General features: G+C 46.2%; 1 long non-coding RNA gene across 1 annotated transcript; it reads right to left on the reverse strand.

The window, feature by feature from the left end:
- Positions 1-7,852: 7,852 nt before the first annotated feature.
- LOC121573063 lies at positions 7,853-16,410 on the reverse strand. The gene is made up of 2 exons (XR_006001956.2): positions 16,047-16,410; positions 7,853-8,218 (listed from the first exon to the last, which is right to left on the reverse strand). It is a non-coding gene; the product is annotated as an uncharacterized LOC121573063 (long non-coding RNA).
- Between the last annotated feature and the right edge of the window lie 9,490 nt (positions 16,411-25,900).

The raw sequence follows: 25,900 nt of genomic DNA on the forward strand, positions 1-25,900 counted from the left end.
GGCTGGGTTATGTGCGTGGATGCATGAAGGTCGTTGGGTGGGGAGTAGGGCGTAGGAGGATTCACAGGCTAGTACACCAAAAGGACAGGCAAGGGAGGGTGGGTTGGAGTGAGTGAAATCGCCCCCAGAGTTACCAGACAATAGGCACTGATCAGGCCTGGATTGAAAACAAACCCTTTTTATGTCAATGTCTTCTTTCCTGTGTAGCCTAGCCTACATTTACTGGTGTGAACGGACACTTGTGTCTCCATGCTTAGTGAGTGGATGAGAACACGCTAAGGACATGTGCTTCCCATGTACTAATGAGCTACATCTAGGTGACCTAGCTTGAGCTAGCTGAGCTTGAGCAAGCTAAGCTAATGCTGGAGCTAGCTTGGTGACCAACCGTAGCAAAAGTGGCCTTGGCTAACAACCTTTTTGTGCTTTTCCAAAAGGCTACTATTTTGAGTAAATGCTTTGCTTTGATCAAATGAGGAATGAACTGCTTGTGAAACTATACCCAAAAGCTTGAAACGGCTAACATGCTCTAACATGCCCTGAAGCCAATGAGCAAAATGTTAGCGCTGTCAAATATTACATTTGGCTATGTTACCGTATTAACCAATTGTATAATTCCTTCTCGAATTTGCTCGCTCTCCTCCTCTCACCTTTTCCCTTCGCTTGTGGACTTCAGTGCACAACACATCAGTTTTCTGTGACCAGGCAAAAAAACATTCCAAGCTAAACCTTCATATCATAACCTTCATATCATAATCTCTCTCTCTCTCTCGCTCTCTCTTGCTTCTCCTTCATTCTCCTTCATGTTGAACTATTGTATTTCTCTATCTTTGAGTCAGCTACTCACCACATGTTATGCACTGCAGTGCTAGCTAGCTGTAGCTTATGCATTCAGTACTAGAGTCATTCTCTGATACTTTGATTGGGTGGACAACATGTCAGTTAATGCTGCAAGAGCTCTGATAGGTTGGAGGACGTCATCCGGAAATTGTCATAATTACTGTGTAATTCTATGGAAGGGGGTGAGAACCATAAGCCTCCTAGGTTTTGTATTGAAGTCAATGTACCCAGAGGAGGATGGAAACTAGTTGTCCTCCGGATACACCATGGTGCTGTTGAGGCTACTGTAGATCTTCATCGCAAAACAGTGTGTTTTAATCAATTATTTGGTGACGTGAATATATTTAGTAAAGTTTTACCTAAAAAGGATAACTTTTTTAATGTTTCACTGAAATTCACTGAGGAGGATGGTCCTCCCCTTCCTTCTCTGAGGAGCTTCCACTCGTGAATACATGGTTTTCTGTAACTGTACACGGAATGTTACATGTCTGTCTAGAAAAATTATGACATTGACTTTTGACGGAGTAGCCTGCAACTTTTAAAATGCTACCATGTGTTTGTGTTGATATAGGCCCACAGTCTCTGTGCCAAGTAGACAATTGTGTGTACAGTGCCTTGCAAAAGTATTCATCCCCATTGGCGTTTTTCCTATTTTGTTGCATTACAACCTGTAATTTAAATGGATGTTTATTTGGATTTCAAATCAATTCAAATCAAATTGTATTTGCCACATGCGCCGAATACAACAGCTGTAGACATTACAGTGAAATGTTTACTTACAAGCCCTTAACCAACAATGCAGTTTTTAAGGAAAAAAAAAACGTGTTAAGTAAAAAATAGATAAGTAAAAAAAAAAAAATTAAAGAGCAGCAGTAAAATAAAATAACAGCAGGGAGGCTATATACAGGGGGTACCGGTACAGAGTCAATGTGCGGGGGCACCGTTTAGTCGAGAAAATGGAGGTAATATGTACATGTGGGTAGAGTTAAAGTGACTATGCATAAATAATAAACATAGAACGGATTTAAGTTTCCCTGCATTAAAGTCCCCGGCCAGTAGGAGCGCTGCCTCTGGATGAGCATTTTCCTGTTTATTTATGGCCTTATACAGCTCATTGAGTGCAATCTTAGTGCCAGCATCAGTTTGTGGTGGTAAATAGACAGCTACGAAAAATATAGATGAAAACTATCTTGGTAAATAGTGTGGTCTACAGCTTATCATGAGATACTCTACATCAGGGGAGCAAAACCTCAAGACATTCTTAGTATTAGATTTTACGCACGAGCTGTTGTTTACAAATATACACAGACCGCCACCCCTTGTCTTACCGGAGTCAGCCGTTCTATCCTGCCGATGTAGCGTATATCCCGCCAGCTGTATGTTATCCATGTTCAGCCACGACTCGGTGAAACATAAGATATTACAGTTTTTAATGTCCCATTGATAGAATAACCTTAATCTTAGGTCATCCAATTTATTTTCAAATGATTGAATATTGGCTAATAGGATTGATGGAAGAGGCAGTTTACTCGCTCGCCGTCGGATCCTTACAAGGCACCCCGACCTTCGTCCACGATATCTCTGTCTCTTTCTCATGCGAATGACGGGGATTTGGGCCTTGTTGGGTGTCTGTAGGATATCCTTCGCGTCCAACTCGTTGAAGAGGTGAGTAATCGCTGTCCTGGTATCCAGAAGCTCTTTTTGGTCATAAGAGACGGTGGCAGAAACATTATGTACAGAATAAATTACAAATAATGCGAAAAAACACACATAATAGTACAATTGGTTAGAGGGCTGTAAAACGGCAGCCATCTTCGCCGGCGCCATTATCCATTTCATTCATGTAAAGAACATACACAAAATAGTCCATATTGGTGAAGTGAAAAAAATAAAAAATAACTTGTTTCAAAAAATTCAAAAAAATAAATAACGGGAAAGTGGTGCGTGCATATGTATTCACCCCCTTTGCTAAGAAGCCCCTAAATAAGATCTGGTGCAACTAATTACCTTCAGAAGTCACATAATTAGTTAAATAAAGTCCCCCTGTGTGCAATCTAAGGGTCACATGATCTGTCACATGATCTCAGTATATATACACCTGTTCTGAATAGTTATGCACGCTCTAGTTTTCTGTTTTTTTGTCTTATATCTTGTTAGTTTCACACAAAAAAATATTTTGCATCTTCAAAGTGGTAGGCATGTTGTGTAAATCAATTGATACAAACCCCCCCAAAATCCATTTGAATTCCAGGTTGTAAGGCAACAAAATAGGAAAAATGCCAAGGGGGGTGAATACTTTCGCAAGCCACTGTACATGGATGAAATTCAAGCAAATCTGCTAGAGACCTGAGGCACTGTCTCAACTGCATTTCGCTGTTAGGAAACAAATGAAGAAGTTACTCAACCTGATGTTGCAATTCCAGAAGTTTCTTGAGAATGCTTTGTCATCATCCCCTCTACACCATAGTTTAGAAGCAAAGCATGCTTACTGACTTGGCCAAAAATGTAACCCTTTCCTACATACATGAGAGTCAGGCATGAAGAATAGAAAGCACTGATAACATTTGTGGAATTCAACCTCTGCCATTAGCTTGCTAAACTGAATGTTTAAATGCATATGAGTCTATCTATAAAACTTTGGCAATAGCCAGTGTTTTTTAAATTGGTATGTGGTTTACTTCACATAAAGTTCAAGAAATATAAAGGGCAGTGACAACGGAAGTGAGGGAATACCCTTTGACCCAGCATTGATGTCACTGAAACTGTGTATCCATTATGTATCCATCCTGACCCAAGCTAAAAGACACACACACAAAATACACAATACACACACATACCACATCACCCGAGTGGGGTTTCCAGGAACTTTCCTTGGCCTTTGAGCCCAGTAAGGCAAACAGCCGGGCTAGGAGGGCATATGCCCCACATCCAATCAATCAAAACGATGCAGCAAGGCTGACTGACACAGCTGTGCATGGCGTTATCAGCTGACCAACTGTCTCAACACACACACACACACACAACCAGTCTCAGCTCCATGACCTTCTGTTTGTGTTCGCATTGAGTCGACCTTAACTCTTAACCGACTCCACCCCCTTTTCTCAGAAATTGTCCTCCGACCAATGAGGTTCTCACATGTTTCATTATCGAAGCTCAGGCCACCGATTATGTTGTCAGCGTTTTTTCTTTCCCCCCTCTTTCTGGTTTTCGTCTGACCCTGTTTTTTCACTCTTTTGACCATTGCAAGGTTTTGTTGATAAAGTTATGAAACACTGATTGCGATTTTTTTTGTCTTCCTCCCAACATACTTTTCTTTCTTTGTTGGATCAGATGGTGACCTTTAACTGCACCCTCTGTGTGTGTGTGTGTGTGTGTGTCTGAACGGCATACTATGTGGGTGTGAGCGCTAGAGGTGTGAGTAAAAAGTAATAGTGGATAACATTGGCAGATGGCCATAAAAACAGTGGTATGTTTCCACTCCTGACGTCGGGCCAAGCACTGTAGGAGGTAGAAATGTGTTATGCGCTCACACACGCACACACATTCAGTTTGTATATCTGCACTCTGGAAACTGACACCTGTCAAATCCGACAAACACATCAATACCTTTTCTACACCTGTAACCTCACACATTTACACTCCATAACAACTGAACTCTGCTAGCCCGCAGATGTGAAAACACAAACATAAATGTAATCGTGGTGTTGCTTATTATACCTTAACAACCAATGCCTTGCCAATGAAATTCAAGGCACATATCACCTCCAGCCCCATAGACGATGAATGGGGGGCCTTGTTTGGAGGATGGCTGGAGAGGGAGGGCCCTTGATCATGGCCTTTGAAATGAGTGACGTTCCGGGCCGTGTGACCCTGCACTCACCCACAGCGTGGGCTGCCAATATGCCAAGGACGTGGAGATTAAAATCGGATGGCTGGATAGGACAGCTACTTGGCTTGCAAGGCCTCGTTCTGATTGGAATGCGAGCGCATATCTCACGCTACGCCTCCTGCATATAGATAGAAAAGCCCAATCCCCCCCCACCCCCTCGGCTCCCGGGTCCCTGGGAGCTAGCTGTGTCAAAAATATCTCTCCGCTACAAGTTGTTCTCATGCTCTCTGATAATACATGAGGCTTTAAAAAAACGTTTGTTTGAATATGATGATGTAACGTTTCTGTTTATATACTCGAGGCTTGTCGACAGCTAGTCGGATCGTCATCGTCGGTTTTGTTTATCCTTACATAATTCTGTCTTCTTTCCCTTTTTTAGGGGAAGATCTGTTGAGGAATTTGCAATAACAATGCAAACATTGATGCCCTCGCACCCAGATAAGGGTTTAAGTTGTTAGGGAGGGCTCAGCAAATACAATTGAACTTGACAAATCACAGCTGTCAAATAAAATGCTTCGTTCAAACAGGAAAACTGTCCCTCGCTGCGAGACATTCTTTGCCCATGATTAGGTGTGCAGAGTGGCCTCCGCTTCTATTCACTCTCTCACTTTTTTTTGTAGTCATCACACGAGAATGCAGTAACACTTCCAGACCTGGGTTTAAATACTATTTGAAATCTTTCAAATAATTTGAGCGTTTGCTCTAGCCTGCCTGGAGTGCCAGATGAGAGAGGGTTGCAGTTTTGTGGCTATTCTATTGGTCCATTATATGCCAGGCAAGCTCAATCAAGCACCAATAAAGTATTTGAAAGTATTTCAAATAGTGTTTGAACCCAGGTCTAAACAGTTAATCTGAGCTCTTTCCCTTCCTCCCTTGTCAACTCTGGCACACTAGGAACACCGGTCTGTGTCTTTCACGGTGAAAGCGGATGACACGCTAATTCATTGAGTTGTTGAATCCCTCCCAATGTCTCTTTCCTCTCTCTGCTCCTGGGAGTTCTCTGACCTGGCTTACATTCTCTCTTCTTCTCTGTTCTCCTCCTCCTCTCGTCTCTTCTCTCATTCCACCCCTCTTATGATGCAAGCGTTGTGAGTTGGGGCCTTGATGTCAAAGGGCCTAGGGACTAGTTGGAGGGAAAGTAGTCTCTCTCTCTTTCTCTCCCCCCTCTTTCTTTCTCTCTTTCTCTCTCTCTTTGGATATCAAGGGGCTTGGGGACTTTTTGGAGGGAAAATACTCTCTCTATCACTATCTCAGTCCTCCCTCTCTCTCTTTCTCTTTCTCAGTCTTGTCAGTCTCTAGCTGTTTTATTTTCTTTGGCAGCCATAGTTACGTGCCGTTGTTTCTCGGGAAGACGTCCTCCCACATCCTCCAGCTCGTCAACAGTACTGTCTCTCTTTCCCTCTCTCTTTCTCCCTCTCCCTCTCTCCCTTTATCTCTCACTCTCATCCACTTCCCACTCATCAACAGTGGCATGTTTGCCGGGAGCAGGACCCCCAGGAGACCCCCTTGTTTTTCTTTCCCTCTCCTCTCCCTCTCTCTCTTTTCTTCCTCTGTCTATTTCTGTTTCTGCCTTTTTTGCGTTCACGGTTTCTGCCACTGTTTTCCCTCTGTTTGTGTTGTTTGATGAACTACTATCAATATTCTTGAATTGCGCTACGTTTTTATATTTTCATGCTCTTTCATGCATTTTTTAAGGATGATACTGGGTGATGATAATAGATAATGCTTGTTACCAAAGTAAACAAGCAGTAAACAAACAGTACACTAAATCAAAGTTGAGGTTTTGAGTGGTAGAAAGAAATCGATGCACGTGCACAGTTCTCCAACACACGCCTCAGGTTCCCTTAAAGAAACCTCCTTCTCCCTCTCCGGTGTTGCTATTTGGTTTTTCGACAGAGTCAACAGTTCACCAGCGCGGCGGCGGGCAGTGAACATATGGACTTCTCATCATTTGCATTCCTCTATTCCTGGCTGCGCTCCACCCTCCTCCTCCCTCCATCCATCCCCCCTTCAAAATGCAGACATGATACAGGCCCCCTCTTGTGTCCTTTTTTCCCTTCAGTCACTCCGCTCGTCAACAATAACGCCCCAGTTTGTCCCAAGGCCTGGTTAAGTGGTGGTTTCCATTACTGCTGGGGGAAGACGGGAGGGAAAAGGGGGAGAGAGGTTGGAAAGAGGGTAGATTTGCTATGAGCTATTTTGAAACGGGTGCTATGCTGCAGGAGTCTCCTTTTCTCTCTCTCTCTCTCTCTCTCTCTCTCTCTCTCTCTCTCTCTCTCTCTCTCTCTCTCTCTCTCTCTCTCTCTCTCTCTCTCTCTCTCTCTCTCTCTCTCTCTCTCTCTCTCTCTGTCTCTGCCATGCCACCACCCTCCTCCTCCTCCTTGCCCCCATTCCACCCCACATCCCCCCTTGGCCCTCGGGGCTTGGGATGGAGTATGGGAGGTAAGGGGAGTGGGCAGGGATGTGGAGTTGGGGGGGTACAATGAATTCCAGTCACCCAGGAATACTCTCACCAGTCCAGCCAAACACTTGAGAGGCCTTGGAGTGGTATATCCATTAAGGTTTCGAGGGGGGGGGGCGGGCCCTGTTGAGATGATAGGTCACAGCTGTTCCCACAGGATAGTGTGTGTGTGCCTGTGAGTATTTCTCTATTTTTCTGTAAGAGTTCAAAGGGTGGGTGGTGGTGGGGTGAGGGAGGCAGTGGTGTATGAAGGACAGGGGGAGAGTATCAGTAACATCAGAGAGACCACTGAGGGGTGTAGCCTCACGGAGGAGAGGCCCCCCGGGCCCCTCTGACGTTTATCACAAGGCTGGGGCCTCACACACACACAGACACTCACACGCGTGCGCGCACACACACACATACTCGTCGCAACTAGAACCCAAACACAGAGGAGGAAGTGATTAAACACCGTGGCTCGTTTCTGTTGAGACCGATATAGCGGACGCACTAAAGGGGGTAGCTAGTGTACATTGAAAGCTAATCAGCGTCTCGATACCATTCTTGACCTTTTTTTGACTAAGTGTGAAAACTGTACGTGTATGAATGCTAGTGACATTCTCCGGTTTACTTTCACTGACTATGGGTGCTCAATATGTGCTGTATGTCAAAAACAACAACTTTGGTTTAGTTTCATTTAGTAATCACACATTTATCCCCAAAGAAACCCCATAGACAGTACAGTACATGCAGTACAACAGTAGTTATGAAAACAAAAAACATCTACATGTTGCTACCATCAGGCCCATCTCGAAATACTGCAGTCATATAAATCAGAGGGTTGAGACGGGAATAACGCCCGGACAGCTTGGCCTGATTGAGCATCTGTGGAGTCGAGTGGAGGAACTTCAACTCATAGGGGGGTACAGAACACTACAGAACATTATGCAACACTACAGAACATGGCGCTCTGGGGGATGACTCTGCCAAGTGGATGTGTGTGTCTGGACTGGACCCCACCCTTTGATGGGGAGGATAGAAAACTCCTGATCCTGAAAGACGGAGGGGAGAAAGAGGAGAAGAGAGAGAGAGAGAAGAGGCATTTCATCACAGGGCTGAAGTATCCAAACATTGGGCTGACAGGAGAAAGGGAGAGAAGGGGGAGAGATGGAACATGAACCGGACGAGCGAGAGAGCGGGGAAAGGGGAAAACATCAACATAAATAGGACAAGAGAGATAGGAATGGGGAAAGGGAGTCAGACAAGGAAGAGACAAGGTCCATATGGAATTATACAACCTCAAAATGCATTTTGGGAGAAAGAAAATACGGTAAAGATAGAGTTTAGGAGGTGTTATTGGAGCGAGTGCGAGAAAGAGAAAGGACATTGACAGGATATTGTTTCCCTAAAACCCAGTGAAAGATAGAGAGAGAGAGACAGAGAGAAATAGTAGGGGATAATATTGTTAGATGTCACAGAGCGAATGAAAGAGAGAGCGAGAGAGAGAAAGAGAGGGGGGTTATAAAGAGGATATTACTGTCTCCCAGCCCAAACATCTATCAGGCTACCACCTGTCTGTTTTGGATGACTGGGATGACCTGCTCTGTTATTCATGCTGGAGGAAGGGATTGCCCTTATAACAACAGATCTAGGATCAGATAATCTTTGGCTGATCCTGAATCAGTGGTTAGGGCCAACTTACCTACTCCGTCATTCATGGTGTGTATCCTGGAGAAATGGGCCAGCGCGCACACACACACACACACGCACACACACACACGCGCGCACACACACACACACACACACACACACACACACACACACACACGCACACACACGCACACACACGCGCGCACACACACACACACACACACACACACACCTTCCCCTGCTGAGTCCAATCTTTGTAATCCTGTCTCCTGGTGTCAGCCGTAGGGAGCCGGGGCAGTGCAGTAAAGGTGGGTTGAGGATGGTGATGGAGGGATTTGGGGGGTGGTGAGGGTTGTTGCTAAGGGTCCTATTGACAACCCAGATGGCCCATCCAAGCTGTAGGGTTGCTGTGTGGACAGGTTTCTGTAGCCTCAAGGCCAAATCAAACGAAACGCGAACGAGTGAACGAGCGTGTACACACTGGAATTAGAATGGTAGTGAATGACAGAAAACAGACGGGCCGCGAGCGTCAACGCCGTCAAAAGCGCCATGCACCTCAAATTAGAAAGCAAGTATATTTTTCTTGCGTCTACGCGAAGCAATGCTTGTTCGCGTTTTGTTTGATTTGGCCTTCACACACACACGCAAGACAGACACACACACAAACACACACACAAACACAGACATGCATGCACACAGGCAGACCAGCACACAGACAGGCAGGTACACACCCTCACCCCCACACACACACACACCACACACACACACTGTACAGAATGTCTGAGTCAGTCTTTGGACCAGTCGACAAGAGCTGGTGCAGAAAAGAATATGCATGCAAATATGTACCATGTTCTCTATAGAGAAACTATACACGGACACTTACTCATATATTTGCACAAAAGAGAAATTTTGATTTTATTTAACACACAAACACAAACCATGCACTCAGTGCACTCAAATTCAAAACTTGTGAATAGGCAAAACTCGAAGGCGACGCAGTATACTCTTACTGTAAAAAATGATATATAGTCGGCCACTAACTTTTCACATAAACATGCTGGCTCTTGAACATATGACCTAGAGTATTTACGTCCCCTTGGTATACTGGGCCATAACCAGGCTATTACAGGAGGGTGGAGCCTCTGGGTGTGTCGACCAATAGACCACAGGCTGTGACATGATGGAAACCAATAGGGTGTGACAGTGGTTGATTCCCAAATATAGACTTGGCCGTATTTTAAAATCTGATAAATATCAGAGTAGAAAACCAGAGAACCCCAATGGTTGTGTCCCAAATAGCACCCTATTCCCTATATAGTGCACTACTTTCAACCAGGGACCATAGGGTTAACCAGGAAAGAGGTTATCTTGGTAACTAGGGTCTGATGCTGATGCTTTGATTAAAGGGTTTCCATGTTTCAGCTGGGGGGGTGTTTGTGTGTGTGTGTGTGTGTGTCTGTGTGTGTCTGTGTGAGAGGCCACCAAAGATCTCATTAAATAGGTGTATGTCTGGCCATGGTGTGTCATTGACGGACACATGGGCCCGATCAGCAATACTGCTCTTCTGTTTTCCCCATTGAATATTTATGAGGTACATGTAAGTGAATGGGGGTGGTGTCGAGAGCAAGTAGTCTTGCATACTGAAGCTCTCGCCACCACCTCACTGTGTGGATGGAATGGAGAGAGGAGAGAGAGAGAGAGAGAGAGAGAGAGAGAGAGAGAGAGAGAGAGAGAGAGAGAGCGAGAGAGAGAGAGGAGAGAGAAGAGAGAGAGAGACAAGAGAGAGAGAGAGAGAGAGAGAGAGAGAGAGAGAGAGAGAGAGAGAGAGAGAGAGAGAGACAGAGAGAGAGACAGAGAGAGAGAGAGAAAGAGAGAGGACGGGGAGGGAGGATGATTTTGCCGCCCATGGACCATGGGAGAGAGTGAGGAGGGTGGGAGGAGAAGGAGAGGTGGTAGAGAGAAAAGAGGGGGGGAGGGAGGATTATTTTGTAGCCCAGTTTGTAACAGGGTGAAGAGGAGGTTAGGACGACACAGGGGAAAAAGCACGAGACACATCAACAGCAGCTGTCTGGGGGCTGTGTGTGTGTATATATGTGTGCTTGTATGCGAGTGTATGACTATTCGTCTGTCACGTGTAAATGTGTACTGTATGCATGTGCATTCTCGTGTGAATCTGTGCACTGTATATGTGAGAGACGAATGTGCATGCGTTCAAGTGTGAGTGCGTATTGTATATGTGTGTGTGAGTCATGAGTGAGTGTGTGTACTGTGTAATACTATGTGAGTATGTGTACTGTATGTGGGTGCGTTCATTTGTGTACTTTACTGTATATTTGTGCGAGAGTGTGTGTGTGTGAGTGTGTGTATTATAGAGGCACTGTGTTGATAAATGGGCATCACTAGCTGTTAGTGTGGCATGGTGGTGTGTTTGAGTCAGCTGAGTCAGCTTCATGAATAATGATTAATTTCATGCCTTGCCCTCCTGGCTGTTTGTTTGTGTGTGTGTGTGTGTGTGTGTGTGTGTGTGTGTGTGTGTGTGTGTGTGTGTGTGTGTGTGTGTGTGTGTGTGTGTGTGTGTGTCTGTGTGGGAGGCCACCAAAGATCTCATTAAATAGGTGTATGTCTGGCCATGGTGTGTCATTGACGGACACATGGGCCCGATCAGCAATACTGCTCTTCTGTTTTCCCCATTGAATATTTATGAGGTACATGTAAGTGAATGGGGGTGGTGTCGAGAGCAAGTAGTCTTGCATACTGAAGCTCTCGCCACCACCTCACTGTGTGGATGGAATGGAGAGAGGAGAGAGAGAGAGAGAGAGAGAGAGAGAGAGAGAGAGAGAGAGAGAGAGAGCGAGAGTGAGAGGAGAGAGAAGAGAGAGAGAGACGAGAGAGAGAGAGAGAGAGAGAGAGAGAGAGAGAGAGAGAGAGAGAGAGAGAGAGACAGAGAGAGAGACAGAGAGAGAGAGAGAAAGAGAGAGGACGGGGAGGGAGGATGATTTTGCCGCCCATGGACCATGGGAGAGAGTGAGGAGGGTGGGAGGAGAAGGAGAGGTGGTAGAGAGAAAAGAGGGGGGGAGGGAGGATTATTTTGTAGCCCAGTTTGTAACAGGGTGAAGAGGAGGTTAGGAGGACACAGGGGAAAAAGCACAAGACACATCAACAGCAGCTGTCTGGGGGCTGTGTGTGTGTATATATGTGTGCTTGTATGCGAGTGTATGACTATTCGTCTGTCACGTGTAAATGTGTACTGTATGCATGTGCATTCTCGTGTGAATCTGTGCACTGTATATGTGAGAGACGAATGTGCATGCGTTCAAGTGTGAGTGCGTATTGTATATGTGTGTGTGAGTCATGAGTGAGTGTGTGTACTGTGTAATACTATGTGAGTATGTGTACTGTATGTGGGTGCGTTCATTTGTGTACTTTACTGTATATTTGTGTGAGAGTGTGTGTGTGTGAGTGTGTGTATTATAGAGGCACTGTGTTGATAAATGGGCATCACTAGCTGTTAGTGTGGCATGGTGGTGTGTTTGAGTCAGCTGAGTCAGCTTCATGAATAATGATTAATTTCATGCCTTGCCCTCCTGGCTGTTTGTTTGTGTGTGTGTGTGTGTGTGTGTGTGTGTGTGTGTGTGTGTGTGTGTGTGTGTGTGTGTGTGTGTGTGTGTGTGTGTGTGTGTGTGTGTGTGTGTGTGTGTGTGTGTGTGTGTGTGTGTGTGTGTGTGTGTGTGTGTGTGTGTGTGCATGCGTATGTGTGTATCTGAGAGCCACGGAAATGTGTGTGCAAGCATCACAGGAGCATAGCATTTCCATAAGGCACTTTACAGTACATGTGCACATGTGTGCTTGATGCACTGTATTGTGAGTGTTCATGCCTTGACCTCATGGCTGAGTGTGTCCTAAAAGGCTTCATATTCCATTTATAATGCACTACTTTTGACCAGGGCCCATAGAATGGACCTATCCCTTCAGACTACGTCAATTTAGCTGGTACATCATTGACATTTTAATTGAATTGACATTTTATCTTCTAATTACTACCACAAATATGGCCGCCGGTCCACCCACCATCGAATGTCAACTTAAATGGTCATGTCTATTCTATGATCTATATTTCTATGATTTCAATAGGTTTCCTATGGAGGATTGACAGTATAATTTAAATCAACAGATATTCCCATTCAAGTCAACATTCTCTGATGTGTGGACATCCAATCATTGTGGTACCATTTGAAAGTTGACATTTAAATGTTATTCCCATTTTAGTACATTTATCAGCCAAAACATGACACCCACCTTGTATTCAAGAGCAAGTTGTATCTCAACCGATGACAGGCACAACATAAAAACCTCAGATGATCTAAGATACAACACATGCGAATATGAAAAAAATCTGAGTTGACGCGTTATTCGATCATTGACGTTTAAGATGAAAAAATATTCATAATTAGTATTTATTTTTCAGAATTTAGAAAATAGTTAGAAAATCCTGTTTGTAAGCTTTTACATTATATCAATCTCAACCATTCATTTTTTCCAGTGATGAAGACATGGATGTCTCATGGTATGGTGGGGTATGCAAAATTGGTCAACTTTGAGCACCTTTATCTCTTAAATGTTTTGGCATTCCAAAAGTCACTTTCTGAGCACTTCTACAATGGGCAAATATGTATGGAAGGTTTCTTTCAAATCAAAAGGGGTGCTGTCAAAAAGTGATTGAATTCAAATGCATTAACCCTGAGCGACCTGCCAGGTAGGATGCGATTCAGCAGTGTGCAGAGCCTGAGACGCCCAGCCCAGAGAGGGTGGAGAGAAGGATCTGATGGTTCAAAGGCAGCGGATAGATCTAGGAGGATAAGAACAGAGGAGAGAGAGTCAGCCTTTGCAGAGCGGAGAGCCTCTGAGACACAGAGGAGAGCAGTCTCAGTTCAATTACCTGTCTTGAAGCCGGATTGGTTAGGGTCAAGAAAATCGTTCTAAGAGAGATAACGAGAGAGTTGGTCAGAGACAGCGCGCTCATGTGCTTTGGAAAGAAAAGAAAGAAGGCATAGCGGTCTGTCATTTTTGACATCAGAGTGTTGGTTTCTTGAGGAGGGGAGTGACTCTGGCCATCTTGAAGTCAAAGGGGACACAGCCAGTGATCAGGGATGTTGATGAGGGAAGTGAGGAATGGGAGAAGGTCTCCAGAGATAGTCTGGAGAAGGGAAGAGGGGGTGGGGTCGAGTGGGCAGGTTTGTCGGGTGGCAGGACATCACTAGTCGCAAGATTTAATCTGAAGAGAGATGGGAGAAAGAGCTCAAGGTGTAGGTTAGTTCCGTGTGCATGGAACCAGTGGACTCAGTAGGCTGAGTGAATGAGAAGCGGATGTCGTCAACCTTTTTTTCAAAGTGGTTGACAAAGTTGTCTGCAGAGAGAGAGGAGGGAGGGGGAGGAGGTGGAGGTGGAGGATTAAGGAGGGAGGAGAAGGTGGAAAAGAGTTTCCCAGGGTTGGAGGCAGAGGCTTGGAATTTAGAGTGATAGAAAGAGGCTTTAGCAGCAGATACAGAATAAGAAAAGGTAGAGAGGAGGGAGTGGAAGGATGATAGGGCCTCCAGAAGTTTAGTTTTGCTAAATTTTTGCTCAGCTGCCCACAGCCCTGTTCTGTGAGCATGCAGTGAGTCACTCAGCCACGGAGGAGGAGGGGAGGGTCGAGCCGACTGGGAGGAAATGGGACAGTGGGAGTCAAAGGAGGCGAAAAGGTAGGAGAGTAGGTTCGAAGAGGCAGTCAGGAGACAGGAGAGAGAAGGATTTAGTGGAAGGAAGAGATGGTAGGATAGAAGAGGAGAGAGTAGTGGAAGAGAGAGCGAAGATTGTGGCGGGGCATGACCATCTGGGTAGGGGCTGAGTGGGTAGGGTTGGAGGAGAGAGGGAGAGAATAAGAAACAAAGTAGTGATCAGAGACCTGGAGGGTGGTTGCAGTGAGATCAGTAGGCGAACAGCATCTAGTAAAGATGAGGTCAAGCGTATTGCCTGCCTTGTGAGTGGGAGGGGACTGGGAAAGGGTGAGGTCAAAAGAGGCAAGGAGGGAAAAGAAAGAGTTGGAAAGAAATGAATTGAAGTCAGGTGTCGGGAGGTTGAAGTCGCTCAGTATGATGAGTGGTGAGCCATCATCGGGATAAATTTAAACATGCCTATGTACAGTACAGGCCAAACACACACACACTCACATACACATGATTCTAGCTGGTCATATGGCAAAACAGAGACCTTTCTGGCAACCGCATCATGTCAGGCTGCCTCACTCAGCATGCTCTGTGGGATAGAATGACACACACACACACACAAACACACACACACACACACACACACACACTAGCGGGTCACATGATAACAAGAGAGACATCATGTCAGGCTGCCTTACAGAGCATGCTAGGTGGGACAGAAACACACACACACATACACACAAACACATATACACACACACACACACGCATACACAAACACACAGACACACACAGGCGTGCGGGTGCACCACGCTGGACCGCCCATCTGCTCCAGCACTACATGCCCCTCCGGCACATTTCCATTCAGTCTGCTGAGCAATCCCATCTCAATACAGTACAGTGCACACACACACACACACACACACACACACACACACACACACACACACACACACACACACACACACACACACACACACACACACACACACACACACACACACACACACACCTTTACAGTACAGTGCACCCGGAGCACACTGCACACACATGGCCTAACACTGTCCATACACAACACATGCATTATATATGGACACTCTACACATGAATATGTTATATACTATAGTACTGTGTGTGGGTAGGGGGGGGCGGTGTTTCGGGGAAGGGATTGTGTCTGTGTGTGCATGTGTGTATGTCATTGCAAGTGTGTGTGTGTGTGTGTGTTATACAGGCTCATATTTTCATCCATTAGCTGTGTCTGGACTGGAGGAGGAACAGTGGCACAGTTCTAGGGCTGACGAGCTGTCTGAGCCGTGGGTGTGAAATTCTGACTTGTTTCCTCACAAAGACTTGTGTGTGTGTGCATATGTATTCGTGTGTGTGTGCATGTGTTAGTTTGCGTGCACATGCTTCTATGTATGTGTGTTTGTGTGTCTGTGTGTGTGGGAAACTAGGAAATATCTGCCTCTATTCAGCCGGTTGAGACACGGTTTAAATGAAAAGTAAACACACACACACACTTACTTACTTGCTTAAGGTAGTCCATCGTATCCAATGATGACTTCCTCTACTCCTTGTGTGTTTGCTGATGACTGCATAATCCGATTCGGGATGCACACTGTTTGCCACAGACAGAGCACACAAAGGCCTGTCCCGTTGAGGCCGGTGCAGGCAGGGGCAAATGTATTTTTTTCTCGGACATCCGCACTCCTTGATGGCAGAGGTCGCGCCAGGTGGAACGGTCCGCAGCAACAGTGTCGAAGGAGGCAGGGTTTATCCCACACTTCTTTAGTGACGTCTTCAGTTGGTCCTTTAGCCGCATTTTCTACCCACCTGCAGAGCAACGGCCCAGTTGTAGCTGTCCGTGCAGCATCTTCCGTGGCAGTCGATTCTCTGCCATACGGATGGCACGGCCAAGCCATCTAAGCCGGCGGGTGATGGATGCCTCAATGCTCCTGCAGTTGGTTGTGTCTGTAGGATATCTGAGTGCGGAACACGGGGTCCTGCCAGGTCACTTTCAAAATGCGTTGGAGGCATTTTATGTGAAAGGACTCCAGTGGTTTTAAGTGTCGGCTGTAGACTGTCCATGTTTCACATCCATAAAGGAGTGTAGTACACTGCCTGGTGGACTGCAACTTTAGTGTGTAGGTGTAGGTTGCTGTTGTTAAAAACCCTCTTCCTTAGCCGTCCAAAGGAGGATGAGGTCTGTTTGACCCGATTCTGGATATTCTGGTCGATGTTGCAGTCTTCCGAGAGGATGCGCCCAAGATATTTAAAGTTTGGTACAATGGTAAGTGATGAGTCTGAGATGGAGAACGCGGCTGTTTCAGTTGACCACTGACATAGGACCTCTGTGTTTGGGATGTTAACAGACAGCCCCCTTCTGCTATGTCATCGGTGTACTGGAGCTCAAGTATGCGTTCAAATTGGAGCTTTGTGGCAGCTTGGAGCCTCCTAATGTTGAAGAGATTCCCGTCCAATCTGAAGTCCAGGGTCACCCCACACTCTGTTTCCATGTCCTTGTGCACGGCTGTTGTGACACACTGACCTGGTCTCAGAGCATTTTGTATGATTCTGTAAGTAAATCCGAGACACTACACTTAGTATGATATGTTACGTTTCGTATATGGTTTGTATTAATTTGTGGATGTCCATCACCCATTTCGTGTGATAAACTACATGACCAAAAGTATGTGGACACCTTCTCATTGAACATCTCATTCCAAAATCATGGGCATTAATATAGAGTTGGTCCCCCCTTTGCTGCTATAACAGCCTCCACTCTTCTGGGAAGGCTTTCCACTAGATGTTGGAACATTGCTGCGGGGACTTGCTTCCATTCAGCCACAAGAGCATTAGTGAGGTCGGGCACTGATGTTGGGCGATTAGGCCTGGCGTTCCAATTCATCCCAAAGGTGTTCGATGGAGTTGAGGTCAGGGCTCTAGCAGGCCAGTCAAGTTCTTCCACATCGATCTCTACAAAGCATTTCTGTATGGACTTCGCTTTCTGCATGGGGGCATTGTCATGCTGAAACAGGAAAGGGCCTTCCCCAAACTGTTGCCACAAAGTTGGAAGCACAGAATCGTCTAGAATGTAATTGTATGCCGTAGCGTTAAGATTTCCCTTCACTGGAACTAAGGGGCCTAGCCCGAACCATGAAAAACAGATCCAGACCATTATTCCTCCTCCACCAAACTTTACAGTTGTCACTATGCATTCGGGCAGGTAGCGTTCTCCTGGCATCCGCCAAACCCAGATTCCAAAGTGTAATTCATCTCTCCAGAGAACGTGTTTCCACTGCTCCAGATTCTTTACACCACTCCAACCGACAGTTGGCATTGCGCATGGTGATCTTAGGCTTGTGTGTGGCTGCTCGGTCATGGAAACCCATTTTTTAAAGCTCCCGACGAACGGTTCTTGTGTTGATTCCAGAGGCAGTTTGGAACTCGGTAGTGAGTTTTGCAACAGAGGACAGACGATTTTTATGCTCTACGCACTTCAGCACTCGGCGGTCCCATTCTGTGAGCTTGTGTGGCCTACCACTTCGCGGCTGAGCTGTTGTTGCTCCTAGAGGTTTTCACTTCACAATAACAGCACTTACAGTTGACCGGGGCAGCTCTAGCAGGGCAGACATTTTACGAACTGACTTGTTGGAAAGGTGGTGTCCTATGACGGTGCTAAGTTGAAAGTCACTGAGTTCTTCAGTAAGGCCATTCTACTGCCAATGTTTGTATATGGAGATTGCATGGTTGTGTGCTCGATTTTATACACCTGTCAGCAAAGGGTATGGCTGAAATAGCCGAAACCACTAATTTGAAGGGGTGTCCACATACTTTTGTATATATAGTGTATATGGTGTATACACGCTCTGGCTTTCCTAAAGCCATTCTGTTCATCAGCAAGCTAACCAAACAGGTCTAGATAGTGGGAGAGCCTGGTATTTAGAATGCAAGAATACAATTTACATACATTGCTAATGAGACTTATCCCTCTATAGTTCAATGGGATTTGGGGATAGGCTTGATTATGGATCTGTACCATACAGACTCTCAAAACAAGCCTGGAAGAGTTCAAATAGTATTTGGAACTATTTAAGTGACTTCATTAGACAAATCATCAATTCCTGTAGCTTCCTCTGCATTTCCTCCTCCAACTCATCTTTACGAGAACATGTTTCTTAAAAATTTTTTTTATCAAACATAGAAGGGCTGTTAACGCCTGAAAATAAAAACACACGACTCGGTACTGGTACCCCGTGTATACAGCCAAGCTAGCATTGCTCATTGTGTATTTATTCCTCATTTTACTATTAGTTTTCTATTATTATTTTGTTGTATTCTGCATTGTATGGAAGGGCCCGGAAGTAAGCGTTCCACTGTTAGTCTACATCTGTTGTTTAAGAAGCATGTGACAATTCAAATTTGATTTTGATTTGATTCTCAATTTTTTCTGCTAGAGAGCGACGTACACTCATAGATTTTATTTTTTGCAATCTAGAACCAAAAAGGGTTCTTCGGCTGTCCCCATAGGAAAAACCTTTGAAGAATCCTTTTGGTTCCAGGTTGAACCCTTTTAGGTTCCATGTAAAAACCTTTCCACAGAGGGTTCTACATGGAACCCAAAAGGGTTCTCCTATGGGGACAGCCGAATAACCCTTTTGGAACCCTTTTTTCCAAGAGTGTAGGTTGTTACATGCCTGTTTCCTGAAGTCGAGCACAGTGCAGGCTTTTCTTGGTGGACTTCTTGAGGTGAATAGCTGGGCGAACCTTTATTCTGAGCTTGTTTAAGATCATCCGATGATCTGTCCAGCACTCCGCTCCTCTCAAGACGTGCGTAATGAGGACATCCCTGATATCAGAGCGCCTGACAATCATGTAGTCTATGAGGTGCAATTGCTTTGATCGTGTGTGCATCCAGGAGGTTTTGTTTTTGTTTTTCATTTGGAACATGGTGTCGGTGAGTTGATGTTCAGCACAAAGTCTTAGCAATCTCAATCCATTTGCATTGGCATGACCAATGCCATGCAGTCCTATCACTCCACTCCATATCTCACAATCTCTCTTGAAGTCACCCAATAACAAGATTTTGTCATTTTTGGGTACTTCCAGAAGAAGGTGTAGCTCTCTCCTTCCTCCCTGAGCGACCCTTCACCCAGGAGTGTGGTCTCACTGAGAGCAGCGATGTCGAAGTTATATCACTTAATCTCTGTTGCAATGAGTGCAGACCTTCGTTCGGGCCTGTCGGCGCCATGGTTCCGAGTCCAAGAGAGTCCTTATGTTCAATGTTGCAAGTCATAAGGGGACATATTTAGTTTTATTTAGTTTTTGACTGCTGAAGTCCATGCGAGTTAGAGTGTGCAATGTTTATGCTACCATTTCTAGGCCTTTCCCCAGCTGGGGTGAGCAATGTGGTTCCTAAATAGGGCTGCCCAGACATACAGGGATCTGCCAAGAGCAGCTGCCACTCAAATCCCAACTGCTGATGACCAATAGCCCTGTGCCGCTACCATGCAGGGGCCTAGCTAGGAGCTTCCAGATCATTCAGTCCTGCCCCTATTACCAAGCACTTCGTCGCCAGTAGACTTTAATGGTGCAGGAAATTTAGGTGGAACTCGCTGAAGAGCAGTAGTGGATACCTGCGCGGTGAAATTATTTAGAATGATGTGGGCGATGCGCTTGTCCCAACATCAATCCTTCGCTGTTGGAAAATGGACTTGGAAAAAATCCAAGACGACCAGCACCTCCCCACAGCTGCAGGAGGCTGCCGGAACTTCAGTCTGTCGGAGGACCGCCTGTCGCCTGCCGACAGCACATTGCTTTTCTCACAGGGTGAGCTACCCTAGCCTTTGTCTTCCCAGACTTACCCACAAGGCCTGCGCACCGCACCTCTAGGGACCACTGCAGCTCCGAGATCCCCTGCCGAGTTAGCCTGGGGGGACGCCCAGTTACCGTGTGTTGCCACGAGGAGGCCCGGCAGGAGTCTTAGGCTGTGTACTGGCAAGGGAAGGCTTACGTGCAGAGCTGCTTCCCAGTTTACCACAAGGGCTAGCCAGCGGCAGTGAGCTGTAAGCGAGAGGTTTGCAAGCAGGTGGGAAGTAGGCATGCACAACCGCACTAGATGCATCACAACACCCTGTGTGCTACACACACACACACACACACACACACACACACACACACACACTAGGAGGAACACCTAAAATATTCACCCACTTCATATTTCATCTCCAGTTCCCCAAGAGAGCCATAATATAAAGCTTGTGGATCAGGGGCTTTTTTATGATTTCAAGACATTGGGTGCTTAGCCCAAAGCCAGTAGGGGAGTCTGAGGGCATCCTCCCCTGGAAAAAAAAGAAGGATGCATGAATTTGGTGCACTTTGAGATGAACATTGAGAGATTAGATATTTTTCAGGTAACTTGCACCTTCCCACCTGCCACAGCAGACACTGCCAGTACTCAATTACAGTAGCTACTGTGGGTGTCTCTACCCTGGAACACATATATCTACAGTGTATTGCCAAAAACATCAACACTCAACAACTTCAAACATAGACTGACCTGTCCAATGAGCCAAACTGATTAAAGAATCAATCCCATAGTGCCCAAAGACCCTCTCTCTCTCTCTCACACACACACACACACACATATCATAACACCCCCCAAAATGCTATCCTCCTCTGTTATTGTAATGGTGAGAGGTTAGCATGTCCTGGGGGTTTTACCATTCCTTTCTGTTGAGCACAAAATAATCTGAAACACAACCAAAACAAACAGCAAATGCAACCAAACAATTTGTAGAGTCACAAGCTTGATGTAATCATTGCGTGCTATGAATATGGGACCAAATACTTAACTTTTTACTACTTTAATACACATAAGTGAATTTGTCCCAATACTTTCGGTCCCCTAAAATGGGGGGACTATGTACAAAAAGTGCTGTAATTTCTAAACGGTTCAATCGATATGGATGAAAATACCCTCAAATTAAAACTGACAGTCTGCACTTTAACCTCATAGCCATTGTATCATTTCAAATCCAAAGTGCTGGAGTACAGAGCCAAAACAACAAAAAATGTGTCACTGTCCCAATACTTTTGGAGCTCACTGTATGTGTGAGTGTGTGGGTAGAGTCCAGTGAGTATGCATAGATCCAGTGCAAAAAAAAGGGGTCAATGCAAATAGTCCGGGTAGCCATTTGATGAATTGTTCAGCAGTCTTATGGCTTGGGGGTAGAAGCTGTTCAGGAGCCTTTTGGTCCCAGCCTTGGCGCTTCAATACTTCTTGCTGTGCGGTAGCAGAGAGAACAGTCTACGAGTTGGGTGGCTGGAGTCTTTGACAATTGTTAGGGCCTTCCTCTGACACCGCCTGGTATAGAGGTCCTGGATGACATGGAGCTCGACTGCCATCCAGGACAACAATAGAAATAGTAAGTAGCTAAGTTAATAAAATGGATAATAAAAATTAAAGCTCAATAAAATAATCTCACCAGTTTTTTTTTACAAATAGTTACATAGCCTAGCATGTTTACCTGTAGAATGGAATAGGTTATAAGCCTTCTATGATTCATTTCATTTGGACAGTTCTACCACGTCAACATTGCCCATTTTAATCAGGGTTAAATATCAAGTTGTAGTAAAGTTCAGGTTCAGTCCACAGGGGGACACTGTGTCACTGTCAGAAGATATGTGCTTCAGTCAGAAAGACGTTCTCTCATATTTTCGGTCTCAGCTAGCTAGCCAGCCAGTAGCTACCGAAGTGGCTAGCCAGCCGAGCTAGCTACAGAAACGAAACTCATCAAATCCACTCACTGGAAATAAACACTTTTCCTAATATCATGATTTATATCAACATCCTTAGCTTGCCCATTCACTAAATATACTGTTAAATAACTCTGACTGACACCCAATAGCTTAAGCATGCTGAGTGCTAATGCTAGCTTACTAGCATTAGCCAACCCTTATGCCGAGGGAGACTAGCTAGCTAGTTAGCTACCATCAACCTGCACAAACCTGTGGCTAACTCTGCTGCTGCTGCTGCACTTTGACTTTCTGGCTGTTCATGGCCTCTCCACCTCATTCACGGCTGCCTGCTCGTGCTCAGCTCGCTCAACCAGGTCACTTTTTTGCCTATCTTTCTGAAGAAGTCCACATTTGCTCTGTGCTATGCTGCAGACTCTGACTGAGTTACAGGAGTTTTGCTGAGGGATGAAATGTACATCTAATCGGTGATGTAGGGGTGGGGATGTGAGCGGTCCAGTGCGTTGTGAAATCTCGACCAATCACAGCAGGAACCGCGTCACTCCAGAGGCACTCTCCACAGAGTCAACAGAAAGCAGAGTAACCTGTTTTCAGGGATACAGTATTTTCAACCTAACTTCAGTTTCTTTTATATACTGCATAACGCATGTGGTTATGAAAACTCCTATCAGACTAAAATACAAAAAATGAAAACATCCGGGACTGGACCAAAAACATCCGGGGCTGAAGCCCTGGAAGCCCACTGTTGTGGATGCTATCAATGCTAACATATTCACTCCTAGCCCCGACCTGCCAAATAGGCATATTGATTCGAAAAGGGACCATATTATTCTACTTGAAATTCCCTCTGTTAGTACAAGGGTTAGCAATCAAGCCTGCAGTCCCAATATAAGTGAACAACACAACAAGCGCAAACACACAACATTCATTGTCAGTCTGGAGTTAGCGCTACACTATGCTAAGCTAGTGTTAGCTGGTACATCTTTACCCTACAATGACCCATCCCCATCCCTTCAATGCCCTGTCTGTCTACCTCGCTGTGCAAGGGCCTCTCGCCTGTCTCCCCCCATTGTCCTGTCCTATTGGGGAAGACGGTAAACGGACACCGTCGCACTCATTCAGCCAATTCAATATGGCCGCCACCCGATCCCCTGTGAAGTTGTGGGTCAGCTTCTCTCAGCGAGATACGGTTGCCTCAGCAAGAACAGGGCAATAGATGGGTGGAGAGATCGAATTCACCTCAGCATGGGAGATGCCTCATTGTTAAACATTGAAGAGAGAGAGAGGGATGAAGGGAGTGGAAGAGAGGACAGGAGAGGGCAGAACAAGGTGGTTGAGATTGAGGGGAAAAGGGGGAGGAGAGGAGGAGAGTGGGGTGAAAAAAACAAGTGAACAATGTGAATGTCAAGAATAAAATAGATTTTTCAGACAATGGCGTGGAGGTGGTTGAACATGTGAAAGGGAGTTAAACCTGGTCCTTGAACAGTTCATAGATAAGAGTGAATGAGGTGGTCTGGGAGGATGAGAATAGAGCTTTGAGAAGTTAGTGAACTTGAGCTAGACTTTTTTTGCATAGGCCTCAAGACAACGAGGTGAAGAAGCTCATTACATTCAGGAGAAAGTCTATCCGTCTCACCACAATAGACGTTTCACCCCCTGCTACTGTATAAGCCGTAGAGCGAAGTGAACTATGGCCAAGGCTCTAAATTAACATTTTTCATTGGTAGCACTGGTGCTCCCAACTTAAAAAAGCTAGGAGCACCACATGAAATTTAGGAGAACCAGAAACAATTTTTTTTTTATTGATTGAGATACAGCATATATGAATTCTAGCTACTTTTGAAGCACATGTTGTGCTCTAGAAACTAATATGTAACACTGTAAAGACATTAGTTTATTATTAAACAAAACATGTTGCTATGAATACCTATCATTGAAATTAGAAAGTCATTTGTGGAATATTAGATTTCTATATTGTGTAAAAGCACTATTTTCCTACTGAGAAGCATTACATTGAATTGTACAATGTCTCTTTAAAAACGTCAGGTTTATGATGACAACATGCAAGAGATCTGTGATTCATTCATTGCGATGATCTGTCACGCCCTGACTCTGGGGACTGGTATTTGTTGAGTCAGGGTGTGTATTTTCTGTGTGGTTATGTTCTATGTTGTATTTTCTAGGTTTAGATCTAGATCGTCTAGATCTATGTTGGCCGGTTTGGTTCCCAATCAGAGGCAGCTCTCGCTCGTTGTCTCTGATTGGGGACCATACTTAGGTAGCCTATTGGCACTAGTGGGTGGTGGGATCTTGTTCCGTGTTAAGGTATGTTGTGTTGTGTAGCCTTGGACTTCACGTTTCGTTTTGTTTGTTATTTTGTCGTTGTGTTTGATATTAAATAAACATGTACGCATATCACACTGCGCCTTGGTCCGTCCCGTCTGTAAGCGAACGTGACAGAAGATCCCACCAAACGAGGACCAAGCAGCGTGTTCAGGAGCAAACGCCGGGAATTCAACAGGAGGTTACATTAGTAGATGTCCTCCTCGGTTGGGGGAGAATTACGGAGGAGGAGGCCGTCCGTTACCGGAAGGCGATGAAGGAGGATGCCCAGGTAGGAGAGGAGAAACGGTGCCGACGACGGAGACCCGAGAGGCAACCCCAAGAAAATGTTTTGGGGGGGCACACGGTGTGGACGACGAGGCAGCAGGAGGCCGTTAAAGGGCGGATCTGCAGGTTAGGAGAGGAGGCCACCATGTTACAAGGGCTATTGGTTCAGAGGGAGCAGGAGTTATTCGGTCAGAGGGAGGTGCTACAGGAGGCAAAAAGGGAGAAGGAAAGTGTAGAGGCACGGCGAGAGGAGCTGGTTAGGCAGCAGAAGGAGCGGGGGTTAATAAAGGAACCCAGTCCCGCTCCTCGCACCAAGGACGTGGTGCGTGTCGCCAGTTCGGTCCGGCCCGTTCCTGCTTCCCGCACTAAGCCAGTGGTGCGTGTTCCCAGTACGGCCCGACCCGTTCCTGCCACTCACACCAAGGCAGTGGTGCGCGTCGCCAGCCTGGCCTGGCCTGTTCCTGCCCCTCGCACCAAGCCAGTGGTGCGCGTCGCCAGCCCGGCCCGGCCTGTTCCTGCCCCTCGCACCAAGCCAGTGGTGCGCGTTGCCAGCCCGGCCCGGCCTGTTCCTGCCCCTCGCACCAAGCCAGTGGTGCGCGTCGCCAGCCCGGTCCGGCCTGTCCCTGCCCCTCGCACCAAGCCAGTGGTGCGCGTCGCCAGCCCGGCCCGGCCTGTTCCTGCCCCTCGCACCAAGCCAGTGGTGCGCGTCGCAAGCCCGGTCCGGCCTGTTCCTGCCCCTCGCACCAAGCCAGTGGTGCGCGTCGCCAGACCGACCCGTTCTGTTGCTGCCCCTCGCACCAAGCCAGTGGTGCGCGTCGCCAGCCCGGCCCTGCCTGTTCCTGCTCCCTGCACCAGGCCAGTGGTGCGCGTCGCCAGTCCGGTACGGCCCGTTCCTGCTCCCCGCACCAAGCCAGTGGTGCACGTCGCCAGCCCGGTCCGGTCCGTTCCTGCTCCCCGCACCAAGCCAGTGGTGCGTGTGTCAAGTCCGGCACGGCCCGTGCCTGTTCCACCGGT

Source organism: Coregonus clupeaformis, chromosome 8 (genome assembly GCF_020615455.1).
Source record: "Coregonus clupeaformis isolate EN_2021a chromosome 8, ASM2061545v1, whole genome shotgun sequence".
Lineage (NCBI taxonomy): Eukaryota > Metazoa > Chordata > Actinopteri > Salmoniformes > Salmonidae > Coregonus > Coregonus clupeaformis.